General features: G+C 46.0%; 1 protein-coding gene across 1 annotated transcript in view; it reads right to left on the minus strand.

Annotated features, from left to right (window-relative positions):
- TLL2 (tolloid like 2) overlaps positions 1-8245 on the minus strand; it is a 127410-nt gene that overhangs the window by 90890 nt on the left and 28275 nt on the right. The window lies entirely within an intron of this gene.

Genomic DNA, 8245 nt, shown 5'->3' on the forward strand with positions numbered 1-8245 from the left:
GGCTGTCAGGATCTGCACCATCACATTGAAGAGGATGCAAGAGGGTGGGAGAGTGTGTGTGCCTGCGTGTGTGTCTGTGTGTGTGTCCCGCTAAGTACTTCCTTCACTACACGGCTAATCCGATTAGCAGCTTTAGGAAATTCTGCAATGTTAATTCAAGGGCCCCATTCATAGAACGGCTTGGCCCATGCCTGCCCAGAACTCCTATTCTTCTCACTGCAAATAAAATGCATACAGAAGAACTTTCTCTTCCTGAAGAATGTGCTCTTGCCTCCTTGCCCCCACACACATCCAAAATGCTGCTGCCACTTCCTCTGGCAGCTCCTGTGGCAGGGGAATGGGGCTGTCCAAAAATTGGAAGAAATCCAAAGCACAAAATGAGGCTAATTTTAACAGCACTGTCAACCCAGGCAGCCTCCTAAGCTGGCAGCTGTGTGGAGTAAAGAGGTGTCTTTTATGCACACCAGTTGTAGGGCCCTGGATAAGTCACTGCCTTTCTCTGGGCCTTCATTTCTTTTTCTGTAAATGGAGACCTGGAGCAGAGAGCATAGCGGGAACAGAGGCTGAAGGAAGGACACTCGGGGCTTGTACAAAGTGTCACTGTGTTTGGTGGGAGAAGGAGAAGGAAGGGAGCTGGATATGTAGGTTGTGGCCCTTGGGGTCAGACTAAGGAATGTTTCTGATAAATAACAGGCAGCCACTGACGTGTTTTAAGAAGCATACTTCATTAGTTTCCTAGGCTGACATAACAAATTACCACAAAGTGCACGGCTTAAAACAACAGAAATCTAGTCTCTCACAGTTCTGGAGGCCAGAAGTCTGAAACCAAGGTGTTGGCAGGGCCATGCTCCCTCCGAAGGCTCTGCGGAAGAACCCTTCCTTGCCTCTTCCTAGCTCGTGTGGCTCCCGGCAATCCTCAGTGTTCCTTGGCTTGCAGCTGCATCACTCCAAGCTCTGCCTCCGTCTTCACGTGGCCTTCCTCTCGGTACCTCTTTGTGTCCTCTTCTTACGAGTCACTGGATTTAAGGGCCACTCTAAGGTCTCATCGCAAGATCCTTAACTAACTAGATCTGCAAATTTCTAAATAAGGTCACATTCTGAGGTTCGAGGGAAACATGAATTTGGGAGGACACTATTCAACCCAGGACAGGGGCTGCAAGGTCAGAGTTAGGAAGATCACTTGGAAGCAGGAGTGGGGAAGAGAGACTAGAGCAGGGGAGATGGATTGGAACTAATCACCACGAGCCTGGGGCCCTAAGTGAACAGCGAGGGTGCTCCCTGCTGGGGGTCCCAGAGCCCTCCGTGGCTTTTTATTTTTGTGGCCAGTGCAGCATCCTGAGTGGGCTCTTAAACCAACCCAAGCACAAGGTCTTTGATCATCCCTTGGTCCAGATAGACTCCAGCCTACTTTCCAGTGACAGCAAAGGGATGCTTACATGTACTTCAGTTTTTCTCCATTCCTTTTAAGTAGCAACATGGGGGACAGATTGGTACAGGGGAAGACACACGGCCTGTGAGATAGGAAATTTGTGTTCTAGTCCTGGTTCTGCCACTGACTGAATTTTGGACATTGGGCTCTTCTAGGAAATGAGGCCAACTAGGTCCCTTCTAGAGCAGTGACATTGTTTCATTCTAAAGCCAGGAAAACAGCACCAAGTTCACACTACAAACCAGGGAAAGGAGGCCTCTGGGGCTGCACTGCAGCCCATCCCCCTCCAAAGATTCACTTTTGAGGTCCCTCCTCCCACCAAAAAACAAGAGAACTTAAGCTTGAAAACAAAATAACTTATACCTAAGAATACATCCTTTCGAACATCTGGAAGTACGAAGTAGAGATAAAGATGTGGTCCCTTTTTAATTTATTCCTTAAAAATCAAAGCAAACGTTTAAAGATTTATATAAATGCTGTTCACAGTAGTAATGTTTCTAACAGGAAAAAACATTGCAGAAAAAAAGGAAAAGGAAAACAACCTCCGTGCCCATTTGTATGGCATTAGTTCCATAAATGGTGGCAGAGTTGTGCATTAAATGCGATAGACCACAATGCACTGCATGAGAAGATATCCATGAGGCATGTTAAGTGAAAGACACAGGTTACACAAGAGCGTGTTGAGAGCAATCTCTTTTATGTTTTACAAAATATCTGTATGTTCAAAGCCCGAGCATAGTAAGGCTGGAAGGAATCCATCAGACAGATAATGACGGGGATCCCCGGGGCTGGGATAACGGGGTTTTTCACTTTCTACTTTCTACAATTTTGAGCTCTTGAATTTTTTTTTAACAACTGGTAGTATTAGTTTAATCAGCAAAAACAATAAAAAATATTCCCATTCTGAAAATAAAATAACTATTCTAGATAGATGCAAAGTATTCTTGGCCCTCAGAGAAAAGTAATCAGGATAAAAATCACATTGTCATAAAAATGCAATGAAAAAAAATAGGCAATGAAAAAAAATGTGTGTGTGTGTGTGTGTGTGTGTGTGTGTGTGTGTGTGTGTACATATATATACATGTATATGTATATATATGAAGCTTGGAAAGGAAGAAACACCAGGTAGTGCATGTTTCAAAGGCCTCAGGCCCAAGCCCCCAACGTTCAACCCTCCAGCACATAGCAAATTTCCCCCATTCTCTACTTTAACCTTGAGCCCTCCCAAGTCTGTGGATTTCTCAAATATGACTAGTAATAATGAGGAGGAAGAGGCAGAGTTGATATTATTGAGCATTTATTATGTGCCAGACACTGTGCTAAGCATTTTATGCATATTCTTTTTTTTTTTTTTTTTTTGTCCTCAAAACATCACTACTCTCATTTGACAGAAGAAACTGAGACTCAGATCAAAGATTTGAGCCCAGGCAATCTGACTCCAAAGCCCGTAACTGACCAGTATTTTAAACATCTTTCTGGAAGCAAAGCCCCGTTGGAGCTCTTCCTCTCTTAAGCCCCCAGGAGGATGGCTCCAAGGTCTGCCAGTCTCTGTCTACCTTCCACCTCTTCTTCCTGCCTTCTCCACCGATGTTGGCCAGTACCTTCTAAGTACAAGGAGCTGGGCCACCTATGGGGGATCCGAAGCTTAATATAGTGTAGGCTCTGCCCTTTCTTGGCTCACAGGGGAGAAGAAAAGAGAAGACAGGCACTCAAGTTCTTAGACCACAAGGCTGACCACATAGGCCTTGGGGCAGTGCCATGAAGAAGGTAAAGGCAGGGCTGCTAGGCTTCCCTTCACTGAAGCATCCTCAGACAACCTTCTGCACAGGCAACTCTACCCAGCTGGGAATACAGCTGGCATGGTGGCTAGCCACTCCCAGCCTCTCTCTGGGGTCTCTCACTCACATTTGCCAAGCCTGAGCCCCTATGCTGTGCCACAGCAGATCTCCCAAGGACGGCACAAGGGTTGCTAATAGGGGCAACTCTGAGCATTTCATGATGGTGGGTGGGCATCAACTAACAATTATGATGGCCCAGAGAATGTGTGGCAGGTCCCCAAGCTGGAAAGACCAAAGACCCAAAAGGCCTCATTTTGATCCTGCGTGGCTACCCCTCCTGCTTTCCAAATCTATATGTACCCACACAGAGTGTATATTGGTACAACTGCTTTGGAACATGGTTGGACAATATCTACCAAAGCTAAATTTATGTATACCCTACGACCCAGCAATTCCACTCCTGGGTATATATGCCCAATAGAAATGAGAGCTTGTGTCTACCAAAAGATACGTACAAGAATGTCAGTAGTAACTTTATTTATCATAGCTGAAAACAGTGAACTGTCCAAATGTCTATCAACAAAAGGATGAATACACTAAGGGACATTCACACAATAGAATACTGCACCGCGATGAAAGAGAATGAACTACTACTGCTTTACTCAGCAACAGGGGGGAATTTCACAGCATAAAGCTGAATGAAAAAAGACAGACACAAAACATACAGCATGACTCCTTTATGCAGGTAAAATGAATCTGTGGAACAGAGGTCAGAATAGTGGCTACTGTGGGATGGGTACTGTCATAAGGGAATCTTTAGGTTCTGTAAATATTCCATTCCTTGGTCTGGGTGGTGGTTATGTGGATGTAGGTAAAAACTATTCATACTGCAGGGCTGAGATAGGTGAAGTTCACTATTTTTAAGTAATGATGCAAAAGAAAAGTTAAAAAAAAAATTTAACCACAATAAGATTGCATACAATCAGATCAACTTCTCTAGGCTCCCAAGTAAGAGCTGGGGGGAAGAGTATAATTAGTTGGGGTGCTAGAATAATGAAAAGATGCTTCCTTTTGTTAGAGGTCAATTAAGGTTGTGTATATTGGTTTAAAAAAAATAATTTGGTTTCTAAAACCCCATTTAAAATTCAAATAGACATTTTCAAATCCTACATAAAAGGCCCCCCGGACCCTAAGAAATGATAGTAATAGAATCAGAGACCAAAAAGAAGCCTAACTGCTCCTCCCTCCTCCCAGCCACTGGCAAAGGGGACCCCCTGACCTCCTAACAATCTTTGCCCTCTTGCTCTCCCCTGGCCCCCCACCTCTGTGAGGAGCTTGGAGCCCAGGACTGGGCCCGGTCCCTGTAGCTGCTATGTTCCTCATGAGCCAGAGGAGTTGCTCACCACTCTGGGCACATTCCCACCCTCCCCCTCCAGCAAAAGAGGGAACCAACCACTGGACAAGGAGGCCATGGAAGCTCCTCATGGTGACTCTATCCCACCCCCTTGCGTGCCCCTCCCACGGTCTGGAATGTCCTCTGTGCTCTGATGTCTTACTCCCCAGTCTAGCACACCCTGCCATCTCCCCAGAACCCCTCCTCTGGGAAGCCTTCCTGACTCCCCCCTTTCAGTGATGGCCTCCATCCTTGGTGCTGCCTGTGCTTCCTGGTACCCTGCCTCTAAGTCTTCAGCTCTCTCTCTTGTTTCTGCACCCATCTCTTCCACTAGCTACTGAATCCTGAAGAAGAGAAAACTCAATTTATACCTTCTCAGGACTTAACACAGGACCTGGCACAAAGCAGACGCTCAATAGAGGTTTCAGTGAATGAATGAATGAATGGGGACCGCATCCAGACATGTGAATACGGTCTATTCTCTTCCTTCCCTACCAAGCAGATAACAGATTCCAGGGCCTTTTGTGCCAGGAAATGCTGAAATTAAGAATTGCTGAATCAGCTCTAGTGGAATCTCAGAGCCTTGCAAGGAACCTCAGGAATGAAGGATGTTCTGGATGCCGCCAAGTACATCAGCAGCATGGGAAGGGGTTGCCTGACAACTCCTCCCCGACCATCACCACCAGCAAGCAGTGCAGTGAGGCTGCCCAAGCTTCCAGCCAGGAATCCAACATCCTCAGGGCAGCCGGAGGCTGGGGAGAGCAGGGGGAGAGAGGACTCCACCAAAACCACCTCAAGTAAGAGCTGAGCAGGTCATATCACACTCCTACTCAGAAACCTCAGGCAGGGCCCCTGCAACTCACAGGGGAAATCCCCGGCTCATTAGCTCAACTGGCATAGAGCTTTGTGGGAGTTGTCCCCTACTCTGGGCACATGTCCACGCACCCCTCCGACAGGCATCTTCACCATCTACCCCAGCCAACCTCTCCAGGTGCATCTCTCTACAATAACCCACCCCAAAGAGCCACCTTCCCGTGACTGCACCTTTCTTCTGTTCCCTGAATAAAGACAGCCCCTCTCACACTCGTCACCGTTGCACATAGCTCCCCCTCTGCCTGAAATGTCTTTCCTCGATTCTTCACTTCAGAAACTCTACTCATTTTTTAAGACAGAAGGTAAGAGTGCCCATTCCCACGATGGCTTTCTTAGCTTGCCTAGGTAGGCTTCTCCACTCACTCGTCTTTCTTCTCATTGCTCCTGGTTCATTACAGCACTTGCCAGGAGGAATTAAAGTTTATCTATTTACACTTCAGTCTCATTCCACTAGACTGGGAGCATCTTAGTGATAATATCTGCCATGGCCTGAGAACTTGTTATGTGCCAGGCACTAGGCTAGCCCATTACCCTCAGAAATGATCCTCCCAACCCCTTATGCAGTGAGTGCTGGTCTCATCCCCATTTCACAGGTAGGTAAACTGAACCTTGGAGATGTTAGAGAGCTTGTCCAGGTATAAACTCTGTCTGCCTGGTGCAAAAGGTCACTTTGAAGGCAGAGGTCACATCGTATTCCTCTTTCTCTCTCCAGCACTGCACTTGGCCCGTGATAGATGCTCAAAAGAAGGGTACAAAGCTTCAGTTATGAAAGATGAATAAGTTCTGGAGATATGCCAAGCCACATTATGCCTGTAGTTTATAATACTGTATTGTACACTTAAAAGTTGAAGAGAGTAGATTTCATGTGTAGTATTCTTACCACATTTTTTTTAAAGCCTCAAGAAAAAGAAAGGGAGGGTGAGTGAAAGGGTCACAAGTAGCGGAGACAGTGTGGGGTTACGCACACATGAGCTTTAGTTACCAAATAACAAGCCATCATCAGCCATGCCAGCTCACCAGCCCCACAGCTCAGCCTCCCCAGGTGCTTCCAAGAATGAAGATTCCACAGAGCTGAGACATCTGGTCCAGTGGGTAGTGAGGTGAGGTGAAGAGAACTCAAGAGACCAGTCCCATAATTATTGACCCCACGGTAGCGGAAAGGAGGTAATCAAACAGTAATCAAAGCCTGAAGCCCCATCCTGGTTTCCTGGCCTCAGGGGATTTTCACCTGGGTTGTCAGCCAAATAAGTGCAGGATAACCCATGGGCAAACATCTCCCCAGTGCTAATCATCATTATTAGCATCATCATCAGACAAGCCCTAAATGGAGCCCACCCAGAATCCTCTCCAGCTGGGAAGTGCTGGACTCCAGGCCAGAGTCCTGAGAACCTCCACTGAGCTCCAGTCTGACTCTCTGAGCCCAGATAAAGAGGCACACTAGATCTTCTCAAGGGATCCAGCACACTTGGAGGCTCCAGCTCCATAGTCTACAGTGGTGACTCCTCTGGTTTTTCACAGACAGGTGGGTACTGGACTGACAGGTCAAATACTAATGATCTATGGTCCACATCTACCCCTGCTGGAGTCCCTGACCCCTCCCCCTGCAGCAGAGGAAGAGGGAAATGCAGTACTTACCTGTTCCATGTCCTGTTTCCTCCACCGACTGCTTGATCCAGTCTCGAGCCTTGTCGATGTGAAATAACTTCAGGTCCTCTTCATCTAAGGCAATGTCTCCCCAAAAGACAGCTGGGGAGGAAAAACATAAATGAGTCAATTTAAGCCGGAGGTCAAAAAATGGATTTACTAATGCCCCAGAGGCACGAGGTTTGGGGTAGCAAACTCTAGAGAAAACAGTCCGTCTAATCAAATTTCCTCCTGACAGAGGGCTGGTAAAGAAAAAGGAATGACAGATACAATTCTGTGCATCAGAGCCACAGGGCTGGGGCCAACCATCATGAAGATCAAAGGCCTAGCTAGGTCTGTAAGGTATTTTGACAGGTCACCCTGTCTTACTCTAGCTGTAGGCAGCTCTGGGCAAAACCACCACATAAAGACAGCTGTTTCTCTCTTCTTCAGAGCTCCCAGGATATAAAAGAAAAATCATAAATGTGATAAATGTGACTATTGTTCACAATATTTGCTGCCCTTCCCAGGCGGAAGGTTATATTTCTCTGCCCCAATGATGTCAGGAATAGCCACTTTACCTGCTCTGACTATATGTGAGAGAAAGCTTTAAGAGCTACTGCAGGATTCACCATACCCTCTTTTCTCTTTCTCAGAAGGCAAACAACATGCCAGATCACCCTGTGTTCTGGAATAAAGATGATGTAGAGCAGAGGGATAGCTAATTAAGATTGATATGTAATATGGATGAGGAAAATAAAAACTGTTATTTTTATAAGTCTCTGAGATTTGGGGCTATTTGTTACTGGAGCATAACCTCGTTATCCTGACTAATACAGAAATCGTTATCAAAAGCGTCATGCTACTGCAACAAAAATACATTGCCTTTGAGACGCATGGTGCGAGTCAAAGAAATGTTACTAAAAGCTGGAAGGAGGTGACCTATGTTATGCAGTAATAAAGTAGTTGGTAAAACTATTGCTTATAACTTAGAAGACAGATGATAAACTGAATGAACTTATGGCTTTAAGTGAAGAGACTGGAAATTAGAATGTTAATCGCATGCCTTGGTTGCCATTAACTGTGTTTGACAAGGTAGTACAAGAAAGATAAAGGCTTTAAAAGGAATTTGGCATTGAGGCATCACAC

The sequence above is a fragment of the Pteropus vampyrus genome, unplaced genomic scaffold (assembly GCF_000151845.1).
Source record: "Pteropus vampyrus isolate Shadow unplaced genomic scaffold, Pvam_2.0 Scaffold238, whole genome shotgun sequence".
NCBI lineage: Eukaryota > Metazoa > Chordata > Mammalia > Chiroptera > Pteropodidae > Pteropus > Pteropus vampyrus.